This window comes from Erinaceus europaeus, chromosome 6, assembly GCF_950295315.1.
Source record: "Erinaceus europaeus chromosome 6, mEriEur2.1, whole genome shotgun sequence".
NCBI classification, from domain to species: Eukaryota; Metazoa; Chordata; class Mammalia; order Eulipotyphla; family Erinaceidae; genus Erinaceus; species Erinaceus europaeus.
In genome coordinates, this window is record NC_080167.1 from 47,219,274 (window position 1) to 47,241,971 (window position 22,698).

General features: G+C 41.3%; 1 long non-coding RNA gene and 1 other non-coding gene across 3 annotated transcripts in view; one reads left to right on the forward strand and one right to left on the reverse strand.

Annotated features, from left to right (window-relative positions):
• Nucleotides 1–22,698, forward strand: part of LOC132538923 (uncharacterized) — an 839,470-nt gene that overhangs the window by 288,467 nt on the left and 528,305 nt on the right. The window lies entirely within an intron of this gene.
• On the reverse strand, nucleotides 21,126–21,315 carry LOC132539215 (U2 spliceosomal RNA). Its single transcript, XR_009550507.1, has one exon. It is a non-coding gene; the product is annotated as a U2 spliceosomal RNA (small nuclear RNA).

A 22,698-nucleotide genomic window follows, 5' to 3' on the forward strand; every position in this document is an offset into this window, starting at 1 on the left:
CTGCACTCTCAATTTCTCTCTGTTCTATCAAATAAAATAAATAAATAAATCTAAAAAAAGTAATAAGTAGAGGGAAAACACCAAGCAAAACTTGGACTGGGTGTGGTGTATAACACCAAAGCAAAGGACTCTGGGAAAGAGAACAATGGAGGGGGCAGAGAGAACTTTGAGGTCCTGTTGTGTGACACTTTGAGATGAGTAATTGTACCCATTTTTCTACAACTGTATTGTAAACTATTAACTTCCTCCACCTCAAACTTAAAAAAAAAAAAGGAAGGAAGGAAGCAATCTAAGCTCAATACACATTGATTTAATGTGGGTGTCTACTAGTCAGGACATTCATGGGCACAAAAAAATGAATAAGAAACGGTCTTCCTACCATCAAAGTACTTAAAGTCTGGCTGGGCTAGCAAAGTACTGTACATTTCAGAAGCACTCACTTCTCTTGTGATGGTCTTTCTACTTGAAAAATAGGAGCTACAAAGAGGAGACAGTGCACCTGAAGAAATAGCTCAGCTATTTCCTCCTGTTAGAGGATCAGAATTGTATGTCTGACATTTCTGGTTTGATCCCCAGCACCACAATTACCAGAGTGGTGTTCTGGCTTATTTACCTCTTTCTTTTCTTTTAAAAATTAAAAAAAATTATTTATTTATTCTCCCTTTTGTTGCCCTTACTGTTCTTCATTGTCATTGTAGTTATTATTGTTGTTGTTATTGATATTGTTAGGTAGGACAGAGAGAAACGGAGAGAGGAGGGTAAGAAAGAGACAGGGAGAGAGAAAGATAAACACCTGCAGGCCTGCGTCACCGTTAGTGAAGTGACTTCTGTGCAGGTGGGGAGCCGGGGGCTTAAACCGGGATCCTTACGCCAGTCTTGCACTTCGCACCACGTGCACTTATCCCACCATACTACTGCCGACTCCTTATTTCTCTCTTTCTTTCTGTTTTTATGTAAATCTATCTTTGTCTTTCATATATAACAAATAAGTATTTTTACACAAGCATAAATGAGACAGAAAAGGTGGCCTTCCTTTTGGTTTCCCATTTTGCATTGGCTGACATTTAAAACTCAGAAATAAAGAACAAACATTACTCTCCAGTTTTTCTCAATTTAATTATTTTTTAAAGAGACTCTCCCCTGTACCAGCTCCACTCCAGATGCCAACAGAAAGGTAAATGTCTCTTTACTATTAGAGTTATTTTCTTGCCTGCATCGAGGAAATGGCTTTGAGGACTGATAGTAAGGTATTCAACATGCCCACTGATTTTTTTGCATGCCTTTAAAAAGATCTATTTATTTATATCAAAGAGAGAGAGGACAGGGAGAAACAGGGGAAAAGGAGAAAAAGAGAGAAAGGGAGATGGGGAGAAAGAGAAGGAGAGGTAGAGGGCAGGAGAGGAGGAGGGGAAGGGGGGAGGAGAGGGAAGGAGAATACACCAGAGCATTACTCGGAACATGCAATACCAAGGATTGAATTTGGGACCTCACACTTGAGAGTCCAACAGTTGATCGACTGCACCACTTCCTGGGCCACATGAACATTCATTTTTTTTTTTTTTTAGCCCTTCATTCACCAGCTATTTATTGAATATCTAAAATGTTTTTGGTGCTGGCTATTTAGCAGAGAACAAAACAGCCAAACTGATCTCCTGGAGCTTGAACAAGTAAGGTTTTTGGGTAAGAGGAGAAATATACACTGCCCATGTGACATTATTTATAGAGACATTTTAGACCATTATTTACAAACACCTTCCCAGTGTATCTTCAGAGATTCCCTGAAGTCCTGCTGGCTTTGCTCCATTCCAAAATACACATGTCCTTGAGACAGTCAGCCATCTGTGGTTGGCACCGAGTCATCAAAATCCTAGTGGCCCCTTTCTAACCTTGCCTGATCTGGATAGCAGATGAGCTGGGATGCAGGCTGGTGTCAGCTGGCAGGGAAGGTCACAAGAGAGAGTCCTAGGATTTGGGGTGACAGGGTGTGGGCCAGTGCTGAAGAGTCACCCAAGAGGAAGACATGGAGCACTGGAAGAGGTGATAAAATGTAAGGGGGAGGATGCCCCTGCCACCCCTGCCCCAGAAATCCACATATCACATAAACAAGAATTCTCACGACAGAGAGGTTGCTTTCCGAGCATTAAAAGAAGCAACAAGTTCAGGTTATAACCTGAACGTGGTGGTCCCAGGGAAATGGCTTAACTGGTAGAGCACAGGGCTTGCTCTGGTGCTAGGTCTTTCCTATCTCTGTCCTGCTCATAAAAATAAATAACTAAATAAAAAAAAAGAAAGAAAGAAAAGAAGAAAGACCTGAAAGACAAACATTTTGAACCTGTAATAGCACATGACAAAGTAGCTCCTGCCTTGTCCACAAAACCATCTCTAGGGTATGCACTCCTTTTGCATTTTCCCCAGATCAGTCATAGGTAGATTAGCTGCACCGATTCTTCTATTGATGGTCTCAGCATCACACTGTTTGCTTGGGCTGTGGGATACTGCCTTGAAGTAGAGAATAACAAAGTCAGTAGGGTTTGATTTTCTAAGAAAGGTCAGTCACAGACAGTTTAGAAACACTCAAATAAATCCACTTGCATACTCACTTTCTATCTCATTTTGCAAATCTGAAGCTAGAGAAATAAGGATGATGATAATAATAATAATAATGGTAGTAGTTATTATTGTTTTGAGCAGTCTCCGTAAACGCACCCCTGGCAGCTCAAACTGGTAATTGAAATATTGACACAATCTTGAAGTCGCACAGCAAGAGGGTGTTGCTCTAATAAATCGCCTTCTTAATCCTGGGAGAGAACCCTCAGCAGAAATTGACCTCCTGGATCAGGTTTCATTTACTGAAAAGCTGCTGCAGATACAGCTCATAAACCAAGAAGGGACAGGCACAATGTGAGCTAAAGGGTTAAAGGGCCAGAGAAAGCTGCGTACCTCTCGGCAATGGGAAACAGATGTTGTTTGACATTTCCAAGTGCAGGTTCTCTCTCTTTTACACACTTCTCTGTGAGCAGGGTGTTCAAAGCCAAGACACATGGCTGGAAATGAGAATGGCTCCCAGACAATGAGCTCCTCGAGCAGAGAAGACAGGGATCCAATATGAAGACAAATTTATATTGACTGCAGTGGTTTTTCACTGAGTGGAATCACAAATTGCAGGGGAGGACCAAATGGCATGGGGATGATGGATCACAGAACCTCAGGAATGCCGTCACACCCCTCTGGGAAGGGGTGTGTGGAGTCAGAAGGGACGCCTCAGCCTGGAGCTCACCTACATATTAATTTCCCTGCTGGGGAAGGTGGGGCAAGGGAGGGGAATCTGCCCTGCTTCGCTGTGACTTCTCTACAGAGCAGCATCTGCAGCTTCACCCCTGCAGGTGCAGGCAGAAGTGGGGACCTGAGACCTTTCAGGAAGGAAGAGGGAGAAGGATGGCGACTTTAGTAAAAGATGTGTCTGAGAGATGGAGCACAACTGGCAGGCCAGAATGACACAGAGGATACACAGCACCCCAGCTGCTATTTCCTTCTCTGAGAGGAAGCTGGAGGTGTCTGGGAGGGGGCGTGAGGGAGTCTTTCTTTCTTCTTTTTTTAAAATTATTTTTTAATATTTATTTTATTTATTTATCCCCTTTTGCTGCCCTTGTTGTTTTATTGTTGTAGTTATTATTGTTGTCGTCGTTGTTGGATAGGACAGAGAGAAATGGAGAGAGGAGGGGAAGACAGAGAGGAGGAGAGAAAGACAGACACCTGCAGACCTGCTTCACCGCCTGTGAAGCGACTCCCCTGCAGGTGGGGAGCCGGGGTTTGAACCGGGATCCTTATGCCGGTCCTTGTGCTTTGCGCCACCTGCGCTTAACCCGCTGCGCTACAGCCCGACTCCCGGAGTCTTTCTACCGTCATGGGGCTGAATTAGGAGGCAGGAACCACATTGAGAATCACCACTTAAAGACAGTGCTGTAAGCCTCCTCCTTCTGTTCAGTTAGCATCTCTAACCCCAGTCTTGAGGCTCTGTAGTTCAGAGAGGGAAAGCAGTAATAGTAATGGGTTGCTCTATTGGCTTTTTTTTTTGGGGGGGGGGTTGTGTGTATAGGTGTGTGTGTGTATGTGTAGGGGGTTCTGCTGCTTGGAGAGGGGTATCAGATCAGAGAGGAATTAAGGAAGCGTGTTGACTTCTGTGGCACTGCAACTTATCCCCAGCTATGGGAACATCACATTTATGTTAAGGTTATAACCTTCCTCCCTTTCTCCATTCCTCCCTCCCTCCCTCCCTCCCTCCCTCCCTCCCTCCCTCCCTCCCTCCCTCCCTCCCTTCTTCCTTCCACTGTAAAAATGGGACTGTGGATACCCATGATTTTGTTGTTCTCAGGTTGACTTTCTCATTCTTTTAATTTCAGATAAAAAGAGACAGTGATAGAGACATCATAGGGGGACCTGGTGGTCGTACACCTGGTTGAGCACACATGTTACAATGCACAAGGACCCAAGCTCGAATCCTGGTCTCCACTTACAGGGGGAAAGTTTTTTGAGTGGTGAAGCAGTGCTGCAGGTATCTCTCTGTCTCTCTTCCTCTCTGTCTCCCCCTTCATTCTCAATTTCTGACTGTCTCTACCTAATTAATAAAGATTAAAAGAAATTAGGGAGCTGGGTTAAGCGCAGGTGGCGCAAAGCGCAAGGACCAGTGTAAGGATCCTGTTTCGAGTCTCAGCTCCCCACCTGCAAAGGAGTCGCTTCACAGGCGGTGAAGCAGGTCTGCAGGTGTCTATCTTCTCTCCATCTCTCTGTCTTCCCTTCTTCTCTCCATTTCTCTCTGTCCTATCCAACAACAACAACATCAATAACAACAATAATAACTACAGCAATAAAACAAGGGCAACAAAAGGGAATAAATAAATTAAATATTAAAAAAGAGTAAAATAAATTTAAAAAGGAGAGATACCACAGCACCAGAACGTGGTGCCATGGCACTCCCATGTGGTGCCAGGATTTGAACCCAAGCTATCATAGCAAAGCACAAACATTTCTGTGCCTTCTAGAGTCCTGTGTGGGGAGCTACATTTCCTAGGGAACACTGATTATTTAAGGAACCCAAGAATAAACAGAGGCAACAATATGAACAGTGATAGATGCTTGATAGATGAATGTAGGAATTTGACTACTGTGACAGGCAGATTTAAAAAAAAATAAAGAATGAAATTTTTTGAATGGGAGGACAGCAGGATATCACATTCTCATTCAACTTTCTGCTTTGCACTGACAATGAAATGTGTAGCCAGATACTGACTCTCAGCCCATCTTGCCACATCCCTAACAGCACCCCCACTACCCTCTTGTATTTCCTGCATTACTGTCCAAATCATGCTCTTAATGACCTGACTCTTGTCAAAATCAAATGCAAAACAAACCAACAACAACAAAAAGAGAACAATGGCATACTGAAGAAAACAAACCGAGGAACCATTAAACCCCAAAATGCAAACAACAAAAGATAAATATAGGTCATTTAACCCAGAGAAGTTGACTTGGCTAAATTAGCAGTTAGCACTCAAAGTTACAATAGAATAAAGGCACATATGTCAGTACTTAGGTGTATTAATTCAGATGGTTTCTACTATTTTCAATCAGTGTCAAACCAGAAGGGATGAAATGAAATCTTGGAGAAGGAGTTGATGAGCTATGGAACAGCTCATGGGATGTAAGAGTCAAGGGACAAGGTTCCATAGGGTACAAGCTCCCTATCAGTCACCTGGCAAAGTACCTGGTCAAATGAATGTATCTGCCAGGTGCTTGGTCTAAATATGGTGAAAGGTTGGATGGACAACAAAATCTTGGCCAACCCTCAAATTCTTGATGACGATGACTTTTTCAAAGAATATTTTAAATGAGTTTTTATTTTATAGGACAGAGACTTGAGAGGGAAGTGAGAGAGAAAGAGGGAGAGAGGGAGGAAGAGAGAGAGAGAGAGAGAGAGACAGAGAGAGAGACTGGCACAGAATGATATCTGCAGCACTGCTTCACTACTTGTGAAGCTTTCCTCCTGTAGGTGAGGATGGGGGTCTGGAACCCAGGTCCTTGCACATGGTAACATGTGTGTTTAAGGGTGCACCACCTCCCTTTGCCTATGATGATGATTTTAATGTGAAGAATAGTTTTTCATATTACTACTCAGAACTTCCCAGCTACCCACATGGCAATTAAAGGAATGGAAAGATGGCCCAACCAGAGCAAGGGCCACTCCATAACCCTTTGCTCTGCAGTGGCTTGTTTCAGTGAAATAGTTTATGTCCAGTGAGACTTTAAGGGTCTAGGAGAGAGCTCATGGGGTAGGGTACTCACAGCAACATGCACAAGGATCAAGCTCCAGCCTCTGGTCACCATGCAGTGGGGGAATTTCATGAGAAGTGCTGTACTATTTCTTCTTCTTTCTGTCTCTTTTTCTCTCTGTGTGTCCATTTAAATGAAAGGGGAAAAAAACTCCACTGGGAGCAGTGGAGTTGTGTATATGTATGGTCCCAGATCCAGGAAAAAAAAAAAAAAGACTATGAGTATCTGTTATTATCACACTACGTCTTCTGCAAGAAGATGTTTTTTGCCCCAAGAAAGTCTTATGGTTCCCTCTTTCATTTCTTCCAAGGTTTCGTCCTAGTGGTACTTCTGTCAAAGCCTTTCCCAATTACTTGAGCCAACCTCACCTAGCAGTCTCCATCAATTTTCTCTGCTTTATTACCCTCTTTCCTCCATATTCAACCACCTCAGATGCACAAACTATATCAGCCAGCATCCATCACTAACTTACTGGAGGGCATTTAATATAACAGAGCTGTCTAGGGTCGCCACTGGGAGATTGAGACAGGCCTCATATTTAGCTGGTTCCCAGTTCTGTGTGAGGTGAACGTGATAACCACTACACTACAGAAACCAGACTGGTTCCCAGTTCTGGATCACACATCAGCAAGGCTCTTCCTCTGTGTCAAGTAGGCACCAGGGAGGATAGCCCAGGGTCTTTTTTTATTCCTAAGAGCCCTGCCTTCTTTTTTTTCAAACGTGACATTAGTGGGGTAGGCAGTGGTGTATCTGGTAGAATATACTTGCTACAATGCACAAGGCAGGTTCAAGCCTCTGGTACCCACCTGCAGGGGGAAGCTTCATAAGTGCTGACACAGTACTAAAGGTGTCTCTCTCCCTTTTTATCTCCCTTCCTCTGTTGATTTCTTTATTCCCCTGTCAATTTATGTCTCTATTAAATAAATATTAAAAAATAAACAACAGTGACATTTAAATATATATATTTTTGTCCACCATGAAGTTACTTTAATGCAGATTACTTTCTGTTGTATATGCTGGAGTTCAGTAACATAAAAAGCTTGTGAGTCTTTTGGTAGATAAACTCACTCAAGGTTTAGATAATATCTACAATTTTTCTTTTTCTCTCCCAGTGCTGACCTGTAAGTGCCTTGTTTTATCAGGGGGTTGTACCCAAGAGTTTTAGCTGATGGGCTATGAATGATAGCACAGGGGGAAAAGGGAATGAATGATGGGGGAAAAACAGGCAATTGGTGTCTAAATAATAGGCTGCTGTTAGCAAAAGAAATCCCCACGCTTCAGGCTTCAGCTTTGTGTGGTTCTAGCCTGAGAGACCCCAGCAGTCAGAAGTCTTGTGACTTAAATCGAGGCAGCAAATGGCTCCTGGGTGCTTTCAAACTCACTGGGTAGCTTGTCTCTGTCATGACTGACAGGTTGGGGGAATCTGGCCCTCCTGGATGATAGTCTCAGAGAAGAGAAAGAGAGCACGTTCTGATTCGGTGTCATTAAAGGCTTTATTTGTACTATTCACAACACTAAATTATAAGGGTACTAGGCTGACTTGGCCTATTAAAAGGGCTTAAACAGACCCAGGAATGACAATACAGGGTCTTAGAAAGATAAGCCTGGAGTGGAACTGGTTTTCATCCAAGTCAGCCCAGGAGCAGGAGAGGTTAAACTTGGTGTCAGGTCTGAGCAGACACTGGCACTGCTTGCAAGGCCTTAAGAACATTTCTAAAGACTCTTAACCCCCGTCTAAACCCCAGATAGCTCTTGATTATTTTCTTTATTGCCAGTTTTCCTTTCATAAAACTCCCCTTTAATAGGGTTCAGACATCTTTCTTCTGGGGGGGGGGCAGCAACTTGGGGGAAATGGACATTTGAGACTTAATTTTGTTTCTTTATAGCAGGAAATGACATTTGTAAAATATTCCACACGTTATTGAGAAGAGCCAATCTGATAGACAAACACTGTAGGCCGGGTGGGTGAGAGAATCTCACTGAGCCTCCTCTCCTGGGACAGGGGTGGTTATTGCAGAGCACAGTGCTATGGATGTTTCCATTTCAGTTCTGGCATATTTTGTTTCATCATCTAGGCAGTAACCATGGTTGAGGACATAATATTTTTGTACTTAGTTATGCAGCTCTTTCTTCATATTGGCCTTGCTAAATAGCATTTCATTAGTAAAGATGATAGTAACAGCTTAAAATATGGTGGTTTTAAAAGTATCACTATGTTGCTTTCCCTTAGAAATTCAAATTGGATTACTGGTTGAAATAGTTAGCTCACTTGGATAGTGCGCTACTTTGTCATGTGTGTCAGGCAGGTTTGAGCCTGGCCCACATCAGCAGTGAAGGAAGCTTTGATGTTGTGGTCTCTTTCACGGTCTCTGCCTCTTTGACTTCTCTGTCTCTGTTTAAAAAACCCTCAAATTAGAGACACTTCAGTATTTCTAATACATGTTGCCTCTTTGTGGTCACAGTATAGCAGATAACAAATACTTAAGAGAATGACCTTCTTTTCATACTTAGAGTTATTAGCATTAAGTAGAAATCTCAAATTGTTATGATTCCCAATATATAGAAGAGAAGCTTGAGATTGATGGGGCAAGTAATGCGTTTAGAAGTATTTTGCAGGAAGTAAGCAAAAATTCAATGCTGCTGGTGACAGTTAAGTTGTTTCATTTCATTATAATGTGAAGATTACAGAACATGAGGAACTAGAGTTGGCTGGGCAGAGAGTCAGATGCAGGGGGCTAGAGACCACCAGGACACAGAACACTTGCCCAACCTGCCCCTAGGAAGCCTAAGAAGCTGTTTACTCAAAATCAATAGGGGAGGAAGGGATTTTTTTCCTTCCTGGATGAACTCCCACACCGATTATGGTATCCTCTCCCTTTCAAATCCATTTTTATCTCTCTTGTTCAAATTGCCACAGATAAGATCTTAACTTTGTGTTTCCAGCCAAAGTTCAGATTTTTTTTTTTAATGGGCAAATCCTTCTGACGTTGCATGAGAGTCTAGATTTCTCAATGAAAGTGGCACACCTCTTCTTTGTTGCCGTGGAGTGGCATGCATGTAGAGATAGATAAACCAGACAATTACAGGGCAGAGCTATAATTACTTCTGCTTTCTAAACCGCAGTGCAGGATCCTTATGCTACTTCCTTTTGAAGGCAACAGAGTAGTTGTTACTACTGTGTTATCATGACGCATTAACTAATAAACCCCACTAAGCTACCTAGTCACTCAAAAGTCAGTGGCAAAACAAAGAGCCCGCTGACTTGTAGCATGATTAGCACTTACCAAATGTGCAAACTGCCTTCCCCACAACAGTGGCCCTGGTAGCGGTTGTTGGCTGGGTATTAGAACTCTCCTTAAAAGCCTGAGGGGGCATTGTAGTGTCCCCAGTCTGAGGTTTTGAGATACATGGAGCTGTGGATAGGCTGGAAGCCCTAGTACAGTTGACTCAAGTGTTGCTGTGTTTAGGAAGACAGTTTAGGACTCATTCTCTCTGTGGACTCGGGGCTCTTGGGGAAGGAGTAGGAGTGGGCCTGTGTCCAATCAAGTGGCAAGCCTGCCACACTACACTGTGCTGTAGCTGCAGAGAAGAACTGGTTTGGAAAGAAGTTCAGCCCACTCATTCTGACCTCTCACCTAGTTGTTTTGTTTTTTTTTCCCCCAGGCTCTGGAGGCAGAATCTGGAAGGTCTTCTTCCATGCAATGCACATCTGAGTGGTGGAATAACAGACAGATCTTTCAATTACACATGGTTCCTGGATCATACATTGGTATCAGTCTATCTGTGTATCTTTATATCTGTGTCTACTTGTGAACTTGTGTATCTTCTCTTCTATCTTTATGGGACATCCTGGCATGAATAGACCCAGATTACTAACTCCAGTCTGGAGTTCATGGATAACAAGAGGAAACTGGAAAGGGCCTGAATAGTTTAGCCCAAGGCTTTCTGGCTTTCCTGAAATCCTAACCACATCTCTCTCTCTCCACCTTCTCCCAACACGTTACTTCTGTGAAGTCTCTTGCATGTGTCTGATCCAGTTGCTATCATGACTGCTCAGTTATAGACTAATCATTAACTGGACTATTGGAACCATTCCACAGCTGGACTTCTTGCCTGCTCCATTCTCATCCACGCCTCTTATCTTCTCTTCAGACAACAACAACAATTTCCTACAGCTCTGATGGTTGTTCAAAGCTTCCTTCTGTGTATCTCTCCCACCGCTTTCTCAAGATGCCCCACTGGAACCCTTTCCTTACTCCCACTGAAGTGGTTGCTGGTTATACAGTATCAGGTAGTATCATCTTTGTTTGGTGCCATTCTATGTAATGGTAGTCCTCGTATTGAAAACACGCTTTCTTCCCTCTTGATACTAAGTTAATCTTTTTAAAATTTATATTTTCTTTTTTTAATTTCTTTATTGGGGAATTGATGTTTTACATTCTACAATAAATACAATAGTTTGTACAAGCATAACATTTCCCAGTTTTCCATATAACAAAACAACCCCCACTAGGTCCTCTGTCATCCTTCTTGGACAAGAGTCTTTTACTTTGGTGCAATATGCCAATTCCAGTTCAGGTTCTACTTGTGTTTTCTCTTCTGATCTTGTTTTTCAACTTCTGCCTGAGAGTGAGATCATCCCATATTCATCCTTCTGTTTCTGACTTACTTCATTTAATATGATTTATTCAAGGTCCATCCAAGATTGACTGAAAATGGTGAAGTCACCGTTTTTAATAGCTGAGAAGCATTCCATTGTGTATATAGACCACAACTTGCTCAGCCACTCATCTGTTGTTGGACACCTGGATTGCTACCAGGTTTTGGCTATTAAAAATTGTGCTGCTAAGGACATATGTGTACACAGATCTTTTTGGATGGGTGTGTTGGGTTACTCAGGATATATCCTGAGGAGAGAAATTACAGGATAATAGGGAAGGTCCATTTCTAGCCTTCTGAGACTTCCAGACTGTTCTCCACAGAGGTGGGACAAACTTAATTCCCACCAGCAGTGCAGGAGAGTTCTCTAGCATTTGCTGCTGTTACCTTTTCTGATGTATGGACATTCTCACAGGAGTGAAGTGGTATCTTATTGTTGTCTTTCTTTACATTTCTCTGACAAACAAAGAATTGGAGCATTTTTTTCATGTGTTTCTCAGGCCTTTTGGATCTTTTCTGTGGTGAATATTCTGTCCATGTCCTCCCTGCATTTTTGGATGGGGTTATTTGTTTTCTTATTGTTGAGTTTGGCAAGCTCCTTGTATATTTTGGTTATTAGCTTCTTGTCTAATGTATGGCATGTAAAGATTTTCTCCCATTCTGTGAGGGGTCTCTTGGTTTGGGTAGTGGTTTCTTTTGCAGTGCAGAAGCTTTTTAATTTGATATAGTCCCATAGGTTTATGCTTGCCTTAGTCTTCTTTGTAATTGGATTCATTTCATTGAAGATATCTTTAAAATTTATGCAGAAAAGAGTGCTGCCAATATTTTCCTCTAAGTATCTGATAGTTTCCGGAACACCCAAGTCCTTGGTCCACTTGGAATTTACTTTTGTATTTGGTGAAATATAGTGGTTCAGTTTCATTCTTCTGCATGTTTCAACCCATTTTTTCCAACACCATTTGTTGAAGGGAACTCTGCTTTCTCCATTTAATAGTCTGGGCACCTTTGTCAAAGATTAGATGTCCATAGGTGTGGGGGCTTACTTCTGGGCTCTCAATTCTATTCCCCTGGTCAGTGTGTCTATTCATGTTCCAGTTTTGATGACAATGGCCCTATAATACATTTTGAGATCTGAGAGTGTGATACCTCCAGTTCTGTTCTTTCTTATCAAGATTGTTTTGGCAATTCTAGGTGTTTTCTGGTTCCAGATAAACATTTGTAGCACTTGTTCTATTCTCCTAAAAAGGTGGTTGGGATCTTGATGGGGATAGCATTAAATTTGTAGATGGCTCTGGGTAGTATATTCATTTTGATGATGTTAATTCTTCCAACCTATGAACATGGAATATCTTTCCACTTCTTGGTGTCTTTTTCAATTTCCTTGAGTAGTGACTCATAATTTTCAATATATAAGTCTTTTCACTTCTTTGGTTAGGTTTATTCCTAGATATTTGATGGTTTTTGTTGCTATAGTAAAAGGAACTGATTTCTGGATTTCATTTTCTTCTGACTTAGTGTTTGCATACAGGAATGCCACTGATTTTTGAATGTTAATATTGTATCCTGACACCTCACTGTATTGCCTGATGATTTCCAAAAACTTCTTGCTGATTCTTTAGGTTTTTCTATGTATACTACCATGTCATCTGCAAATAGGGAGATTCTGACTTCTTCTCTTCTAATCAGTATGCCTTTAATTCCTTGCTCCTGCCTGATTGCTATGGCCAGAACTTTCAACACTATGTTGAATAATAACAGTGATAGTGGGCAGCCCTGTCTAGTACCTGATCTGAGGGGAATGCTTCCAATTTTTCACCATTGAGTATGATGTTGACCGTAGGTTTGATATATATATATAGACTCCACTATCTTCAGGAATTTTCCATCTATTCCCATTTTTTGTAGTGCTTTGATCATAAAGGGATGTTGGATTTTGTCAAAGGCTTTCTCTGCATCTATTGATTGTTGTTAAAATTTCCGGATGGCTCCAGCTGGCCGGGCTGGCTTCACGGTGGTGAACAGAGATGCGGAGACAACGGCTGGGCAGGGAAGCTGTATTTCTTTATTCAGGAACAACGATTCACAAACTAAGACAAACTAATCACCATACAGAACTCTGCTGTCTCTTTGCGGTGGCGCAAGCACTCTCTCTTTTTCTCTGGAACTCAGGAACCCAGGAACTCTGTCTCTCTGGCACTCTCTCTTACTCTGTAACCCTGAAACTCTCGAACTCAGGAACTCTCTTTTCTCTCGAACTCAGGAACTCAGGAACTCTGTCTCTCTGGCACTCTCTCTTACTCTGTAACCCTGAAACTCTCGAACTCAGGAACTCAGGAACTCTCGGACTCCGGAACCCTCTCCCAGGGTCCCTTGGGGCGGGGCCAAGCAGGCCCGCGAAATTAACTGGACTGATCCAATTCTCTTGGAGGGGGAGGGCTAGAACAAGCCAATGTAAAGCATACGACAATTTTCCCTTTTCTTTTTAACTAAATGACTATAGTATCAAGGGTGTGGGGTGAACAGAAACATATATAACAAAAACCAGCATGTTGCCAAGGGAAGGCCTGAGGGGGCCATATCTGAAAAAAAAAAACATTTCTTGCCTCTGGGGGGCTACTTGCCTCGACCGGGCAATTGCATGGGGGTGGGGAACGGCCTAGGGTCCCACAGGCAGCTGGCTGCAACTTACTTACTATGAAACAAAACTTGTTATTAGCATATCTACTGCACGATCCAACGTTTCTAATAGAGAAGGAATTTGAGACTTTTACATATCAACAACGTCTTTTAACCTTTTGTTACACCCATTCAAGATGGAGACACACCCTAGGTGTGGGCCGGAGAGGAAACCTCAGGCATGAGAATAATTAGCATAGCCATTGTGCGATCTACCATTTCTAATAGAGAAGGTAGTGTTTTACATATCAACAAGTCTATTTAACCTTTTGTTTAGACCAACTTAGTTGAAATATATTGATTGTTAACTAATTTTTATCTCAGACTTTAAATGTAAGTTAATTTTTATCTTTATGAGAATTACGTTGAAAACCTTTTTTATTTATCTTTGACTAGTAAGAATTTAGCCTTAAAGCTACTGTTTACCAAACTTTAAACATACACATAAACATAGTCATTAATACACGAGGAGAGAAACCTTTGTTACGAAGACATGTCATTTTAAACACAAATTTAGTTAATTTTATCTTTATGAGAATTACGTTGAAAAGCTTTTTTCATTTAACTTTGACTAGTAAGAATTTAGCCTTAAAGTTACTGTTTACCAAACTTTAAACATACACATAAACATGGTCATTAATATACAAGGAGAGAAACCTTTGTTATGAAGACATGTCATTTTAAACACGAATTTAAGTCTGTACTGTCTTAGTTGTTGGGGGGGGGGGGGGTTCACCATCCGGAGGTGGCTTTCCGCGCAGCTCCATTCCCGAGCAGCTCCACTTTTAGGAATTGCAGGTTGCGATCTCTGCACAAGTCTCTGCGTACTCCAGCTTGTCTGCCTTCAGACCGGACCGGCGGCTGGAGATCTCGTGTGCCCAGTTTTGGCAGGGAGCCCGGGGGTCCGGGAGGCCCAGGATGGTTCCAGAATTCATAGAAAGAGGGCAGGCAGGCCATCTTTGTAGAAGGCGTGAGCCTAGGTGCCCAGGGGTGGCGGCCATGATAGAACGCCGCGGCCCTGCCCCATGGCCCTGCCATGTCTGCTGCCCTGTTCGCAGTGGCCGAGCAGCGTGGAGGGATCACGCGTCCAGTGCCCTGCACCACGCGGTGGAGAGCCGGCTCCTGTGGGCTGGCCTCAGGCTCCAGCATGTTGGCATCGGGCTCCAGCATGTTGGCCTCAGGCTCCAGCATGTTGGCATCGGGCTCCAGCATGTTGGCATCGGGCTCCAGCATGTTGGCATCGGGCTCTAGCGTGCTGGCATCGGGCTCTTGCATGGTGGCGTAGGCCTCCTGCGGGCTGCGGGGCTGCGGGGTTGCTGGCGCGGTGCGCGGGGTTGTCTGGGCGCAGCCGGCTGGCTGGCTGTTTGACCAGGTGGAAATAGCAGCTCCGCGCCTTGCCTCCCACCCGCTGGCTCTTCTCGCTGGCTGTTCTGAGTTCGCCCGAGCGAGTGGAAACCACAGAGTGGTCCAGAGATAAATGTTCCAGAAACAGCAAAACAGTCTCGTGAAGAAAGAGCAGAGGCCTTTGGAGATCTCTTCACAAGCAGAAGAGAAGGCCATAGTGCATAGGTAGCCAAATTGTCTTTACTTATCTGAGAGATGTGCAGGTCAGGTCCACGTGGGCGCCATTTGTTGTTAAAATTTTTCGGAGGCTCTGGCCGGGCTGGCTGGCTTCACTGTCGGGTAACAGAGTCGTGGAGACAACAGCTGGGCAGGGAAGCTGTATTTCTTTATTCACCAAACAGAACTCTGCTGTCTCTTTGCGTTGGCGCAAGCACTCTCTCTCTAACTCTGGAACTCAGGAACCGTCTCCCTTACTCTCGAACTCAGAAACTCTCGCACTCTCGCACTCTCGAACTCCGGAACTCAGCAACTCTGTCTCTCTGGCACTCTCTCTTACTCTGTAACCCTGAAACTCTCAAACTCAGGAATTCAGGAACTCTCGGACTCCGGAACCCTCTCCCAGGGTCCCTTGGGGCGGGGCCAAGCAGGCCCGCGAAATAACTGGACTGATCCAATTCTCTTGGAGGGGGAGGGCTAGAACAAGCCAATGTAAAGCATACGACAATTGATATGGTCATGTGGTTTTTGGTCTTGCTTTTATTGATGTGGTGGATCACGTTGATTTATTTACATATATTAAGCCAATCTTACATCCCTGGGATAAACCCCACTTGGTCATGATGAACAATATTTTTAATATACTGCTGTATCTGGTTGGCTAGAATTTTGTTCAATATTTTTCCATCTATGTTCATCAGAGATATTGGTCTATAGTTTCCTTTTATGGTTGTGTCCCTGTCTGCTTTTGGTATCAGACTGATGTTGGCTTTATAGCTACTTGAAGGGAGTATTCCAGTGTCTTCAATCTTCTGGAAGACTTTTAAAAAAGACTTTTAAAAAAGACTTTTAAAAGTAGAGGTATTAGTTCTTCTTTGAAGGTTTTGTAGAATTCATTTGTAAAACCATCCAGTCCAGGACTTTTATTCTTGGGAAGGTTTTTGATAACTGTTTCAATTTCATTAGCTGTGATGGACCTGTTCATATTATCTAGTTCATCTTTATTTAATTTTGGAAGTTTGTAGGTATCTGGGATATCGTGCATTTCTTCCAGTTTCTCTATATTGGTGGCATATAATTGTTCATAGAAGCCTCACATGATAGCTTGAATTTCTGTGGTGTCTGTTGTGATATTTCCTCTATCATTTATGATTCGATTTATTTGGGTCTTCTTCCTTTTTTGTTCTGTGAGTCTGGCTAAAGGTTTGTCAATTTTGTTCACTCTTTCGAGAACCAACATTTACTTTTGTTAATCTTTTGTATGGTTTTCTTATTTTCAATGTTATTTATTTCTGTTTTAACTTTCGTTATTCTGTCCTTCTGGTTGTTTAGGTTTCCTTTGTTCTTCTTCTTCTAGGTCTTTATGATGTGCAATCAGGCTGTTTATTTGTGCTTTTTCTTGTTTCCTAATGTGTGCATGTATGGCTATGAACTTCCCTCTCAGTACTGCCTTAGCTGTGTTCCAAATATTTTGATAGCTTGTGTCTTCATTTTCATTGAACTCTTGAAACATTTTGATTTCTTCCTTGATTTCCTCTTTGACCCAGTAGATTTTAAGGAGTGTACTGTTGAACTTCCACATTTTGGGACTATTACTAATCTTTTGTTGATTGTTAAGTGTTTGTTTAATTCCACTGTGGTCTGAGAAGATGCTTGGGATGATTTCAATGCTCTTGAATTTGCTGATGCTGTCTTTGTGGCCATATGGTCTATCCTTGAGAATAACCCATGTGGACTTGAGTAAAATGTGTATTCCAGTCTCTTGGGATGAATGACTCTGAAAATGTCCAATATTTCTAGTTTATCTATCTCCTCATTTAGCTCTCTCATGTCTTTATTGGTTTTCTGCCTGGATGACCTGTCAAGTTGAGAGGGTGGGGTGTTGAAGTCCCCTACTATGACTGTGTTTCTGTTAATATATTGCAGTAGCTCTTTCAATAGATGTTTGATGCATTTAGATGGATTCTCATTGCACAGATTTTAATAATTGTTAAGTCCTCTTTATTGACTGATCCTCTGAGCATTAAGTAATGTCCATCCGTATCTTTTAAAATTTTATTTTAAAGTCTATTGTATAAGATATGAGAACAACTCTTCCTACCCTTTTTTTGTGGGCCATGGATTGTATGATAGTTTTCCATACTTTCACTTTGAGTCTGTGTTTGTTTTGTTGATTTAGGTGGGTTTCCTGTACACAGTATATTGTTGGGTTGTGTTTTCTGATCCATATTCCTACTCTGTGCCTTTTAATAGGTGAATTCAGGCCATTGACATTATTGATATCATAGATTGAAGATATTTTAATATCATTCTTGTATATTTTTAGAGTGTTCTGATAGATGGCATATTTATGGTGGTCTGACTGTTTATAGGAGACCTTTGAGAACTTCTTTCAGGGAAGGCTTGGTGATAGTTGATTCTTTCAACATTTGCTTGTCTGAGAAGGTTTTGATGCCTCCATCTAGTCTGAATGACAGTCTAGCAGGATACAGTAGTCTTGGTTGAAAGCCTTTCTCATTGAGCACTCGATAGCTATCTTGCCATTCTTTTCTGGCCTGTAGTGTTTGTGTGAAGAAGTCTGCTGCTAATCTTATGGGTTTTTCTCTGTAGGTGACTCTTTGTTTTTCTCTTGTAGCCTTCAGGATCCTTTCCCTATTCTTATTCCTTTCCACTCTCAATATGATGTGACTTGGTGTCTTTAAGTCTGGGTTAATTCTGTTTGGGACCCTCTGGGATTCTTGAACCTTTATGTTGTTTTTTATGTTGTCTAGACTAGAGAAGTTCTCAGGTATTATGTCCTGAAGAATGCTTTCTTCCCCTCCCTCTCTTTCTTCCTCTGATAAGCCAATAATGCATGTATTATTTCTTTTGAAGTCATCTTTTGAAGTTCTTTGTTGCTTTTTTTCAGTATCTCTTAATCGATTTTTGAGATCTCTTACTTCTTTTTTAATTGTCTCTAATTCGTCCTCTATCTTGCTAATTCGGTCTTCAGCCTCATTTATTCTATTCTCTCTCCCCTCTACTGTTTTCCGGTGTTCATCTATTTTATTACCCTATTCTGATACTGTTTTAGCTTGTTAATCTTGTTGTGTTCTTAGCTCAGCTATTTCAGCTTTCAGCTCTCTAATAACCTTGAGATAATTAGTGTTTTCTTCCAGAGTCTCACTTGTTGTTTCTGCATTTCTGATAACAATTCTTTCAAATTCTTTACTCATTCCTGTGACTATTTCCTTAACTAGTGTTTGGATGTTGACCTCATTGTTTTGTGCTTCAACCTTTGGGGGGCTTTTAGCTGGACTCTTGCCCAAGTTCATTTCTCCAATATTTCTGCTTGTTGATTTAACCATTCTATATAATGTATTATGAGGTCCCTCTCTCAGTACTTTTCAAATTACTGCTTACTTTTGCCTGGATTGACTTGTGTCTAAGTAAGGTATTTAAAGAGTTCACCATTGTGGAAATTGACAGTTGTTTCAATATTATTTTAATCCCTGAGTTGGAGCAAGGTGGCTTTAAAAGCCTCTTTTGTTCTTTTTCTTCCCTGTAGGCTATGGGAGCCAGAGGACTTTAAAACTATTCGTAGGCTTCTTAGCTTAATCCCTCACTCCTGACCAAGAGATAAAGCAGGGTGGGGGAGAGATAATACAGTGGTTATGAAAAGAGACACTCACATCCCAAGGATCCAAAGCTTCAGGCTCAATTTAGCTTCTCTGCCAAGCTGCGAAGCTCTGCTGGGCCCTGTGAGTTTATAAACAAATCCCATTTATGGTCTGTAGGTTCTGAGGCAATTGTTGACCATGTCCTCATCAGGAGAACAACGTGGAAAGGCTCCTACTATACAACCCCACTGCTAGGCCACCAAGGTGTAGATCATCTCCTGAGTTACCTGGTCAGTTCTCTGTTCCCAGATGTCAGCACAGGGCCTCCCCTTTGCTTCTCCAGCCTCTAAGAGCTGTAGCTATGGATACTCAGTGAGTGTTAGGGGAGTCCTCTCCTCCCTTCAGCAGTCTTTTTGTTGGTAAAAGAGACTGGAGGTGGTGCCTCAAGTGGTGAACTGATGGACTGTTACCAGCCACTTAATCTCTCCCTAGGCTCCTCTCTGTCCACAAGCCACAGGTATTTGCACTCACTGGTGATTCGGTAGGTTCCTGAATTCTTTCTAGTCCTGCCTTGTTGTGGTCCCAGATGATCTCCTTTTGTACCCGGGAGAGGAGAGAAGAGGAGAGAAACACAGTTGCTGCTGCTCCATAGCCCCACCTTCCATGAGTTCATCTTGAATGATATTTCTGGTATGAGCAAAATCTTTGGTTTTCTCCCAAAGAAGTCACTGGGATTGATCTCGTATTCCCTAGTTGAATGTAATCATGCCACAGGGAAGGACTTTCTCAATTTTACATCACAGTTCTATCTTGTATTGCTTCATGCATTTTGAAACTCTGTTATAAGATTCATAAAAGTTTTAGGCTTTTATGTTCTCTTAACTGTCCTTGAAAGTCAATGAAGTGACTTTCTTTATCCTACTAATATTCTTTCCTCTGAAATAAACTTTGCTGGATATTAATATCTACACTCCAGCTTTCTTTTTATCAATGCTAGCATGAACCCTCTGCTATTTTACCTTTTTTTGTCTTTATATTTGAAAAGGGCAGTAAATAGTTGATCTTTTACATACAGTCTTACAATCCTTACTTTTTAATGTGAGTATTTAGACAACTTGAATTTACTGTGATTATTGGTGTGGTTAGACTTAAATACATGATCTGTATTTGCTTTCTCATTGCTTTGGGTCTTCTTTGTTTTCTCCTTTTACTTTTTTTTTTTTTTTGTCTTTTTTAGATTAAAGTTTTGAAGATGTGTTAACTTCATATGAGGTTTTCAGATGAGAGAGAGAGAGAGAGGGAGAAAGGATATGAATGACATTGGAAGTAAGTCAAGAATCATTTCCAGGGGGAGTTGGGTGGTAGCGTAGCAGGTTAAGTGCACATGGCACAAAGTGCAAGGACCAGCATAAGGATCCCGGTTCGAGCCCCCAGCTCCCCACCTGCAGAGGAGTTGCTTCACAGGCATTGAAGCAGGTCTGCAGGTGTCTATCTTTCTCTCCCCCTTTCTGTCTTCCTCTCTCTTAATTTCTTCCTCTGTCTTCTTCTCTCTTAATTTCTCTCTGTCCTATCCAACAATGACATCAATAACAACAATAATAACTACAATAATAAAACAACAAGGGCAACACAAGGGAATAAATAAATATAAAAAAGAATAATTTCTGCATATGTAGTGCAGGGGGTCAAACTGAGAACCTCATGGAAATAAGTCCAGTGCACTGTTGGCTGAACTATTTCTCAGTCATTGAATATTTTTGATGATTTCATTTAACATCTATTTTGATTTATAACTACACCATGTTGTCACATTTTCATAATGGTTGCCTTATGGTTTTTAATATACTTTTTTTTTCAATTTATCACAATATACCACTATCTGTACAACCAAAAATGGCCACAATAGCATGATTCTATTTCTTCCCTCTTATTTTCATGCTATTATAACACATTTTATTTGCATGGGCTATAAGCCCCACACAACATGGGCATACTTTTTGTTTCAGTATTTAATTATCTTTAACAGAAATTTAAATAAGAAAAATACTTTGTCTATTTGTCCTGAAATTATTTTTTCTATTGTAGATTTAAATTTCTATCTAACATTATTTCCTTCTGTATAAAGGATATCTAATATCCTTTCTTTCTAGTATCCTCCCCCCCTCCCCTTTTCCTTCTCCACTGGAGGACTGCTCAGCTATGGCTTATGGTGGGGGTGCTGGTGATTAAACCTGGGAGTGCAGAGCCTCAAGCATAATCATTATGCTGTTAGTCCAGCCCAATCACCAGCTTTTTAACCACTAGAAGGGTTGCACCTTTCCTGGAGGTACTGTAATACCAGGCTGATGCATGAAGTGGACTGAACAAGCTCCTATTCCATCTTTCTGCACCAAAAATCCATTTAATACATATCCTCAAATAGAGGACATATCAGATATAAAATTGATAAGAAAACATACTATACTTAATCTTAGCCAAAAGCCTGAGAAGTGATCTAGTAACATTTATTGTAGGGCGAACAAATTAACTTTGCTTTTGTATGTCTAAAAATTGTTTATTTCACCTTCGATTTTGAAAGATACCTCTCTCTCTGGTATAGAATTCAATATTGGCAATTTTTTTCTCCAATAATTTGAAGATAATGTTTATAGATAGTTTCTGGACACAAATGTGCTATCAACCTGCATTTTTTGTTTATTTTATTAAAAGGATCTTTATCCTCCCTAAGATTTTCCATCATTGGTTTTGCACAATCTGACTAGTAAGTATCTTAGTGTAATTTTCTTCATGCTTATAGTATTTGAGATTAATTGAGGTTTTCTTTTCCTTTCTTTTATCTGAAGGTTTACAGATTACACCAAAATTTCAATAATTTCAGCCTTATTTTTCCAAATATTTTTCACATTCAATTATATCCTTTCCCCATCATCCCAATGTCTGACATTAATTTATGTATGTCAGTTGCATCTCTATAAAATTTCTCAGATCTGCTTTTCCCTCTACAATTCTGCTTCTTAGTATCAGTTCTAATAATGTATTCCTTGCTTTGTTTTGCATGTTGGAAATGTTTGAACTCTCTTCATTCATTAAATGAATGTGTCTAGAACTTCTTTCATGACTTACCATAGGAAACATTTCAAGGGCAGAGAATTTCTTGGCTATTAGTGAGGTAAAGACTGAAATGAGAGCATGGTTGAGAGGGACTCCACTCGGAGGCCTTCAGTCTCCAGGTAGTGAAACCTTTATTTGGTAGTAGCAGACAGAACCCTGCTCTAAGAAGAGAGGACTAGAGGGTCTGTAAAGACACATCCATTCAGAATAGAAAATCGCCCATATCAACTGTTCAGAGTCATCGACCATGCTGCCTCCCACTAAAGTGCTCATATCCAAGTCACCTGCTTCTGAAGAATATTTATTAAATGCCTTTGGGAGAAAGACAGGAACTAGGTTTTTATAGCCTAACATTCCAAATGGCAAACCTTTATATTGAAATCAAAGTAAATGTGTGTGTGTGCGTGTGTGTGTGTGTTCAGAGTCGTCGACCATGCTGCCTCCCACTAAAGTGCTCATATCCAAGTCACCTGCTTCTGAAGAATATTTATTAAATGCCTTTGGGAGAAAGACAGGAACTAGGCTCTTATAGCCTAACATTCCAAATGGCAAACCTTTATATTGAAATCAAAGTAAATGTGTGTGTGTGTGTGTGTGTGTGTGTGTGTGCATGTGTGTGTGTGTGTACACTTAACAGTGCTGAGAAACCTATTTATTTATTTTATTTATCTAACTTTTTTTTCTATTTTATTTGCTGGGACAGAGATAAGTTGAGAGAGAAGGAGAAGATAGAGGGAGAGACCAAGACACCTGCAGGCCCATTTTA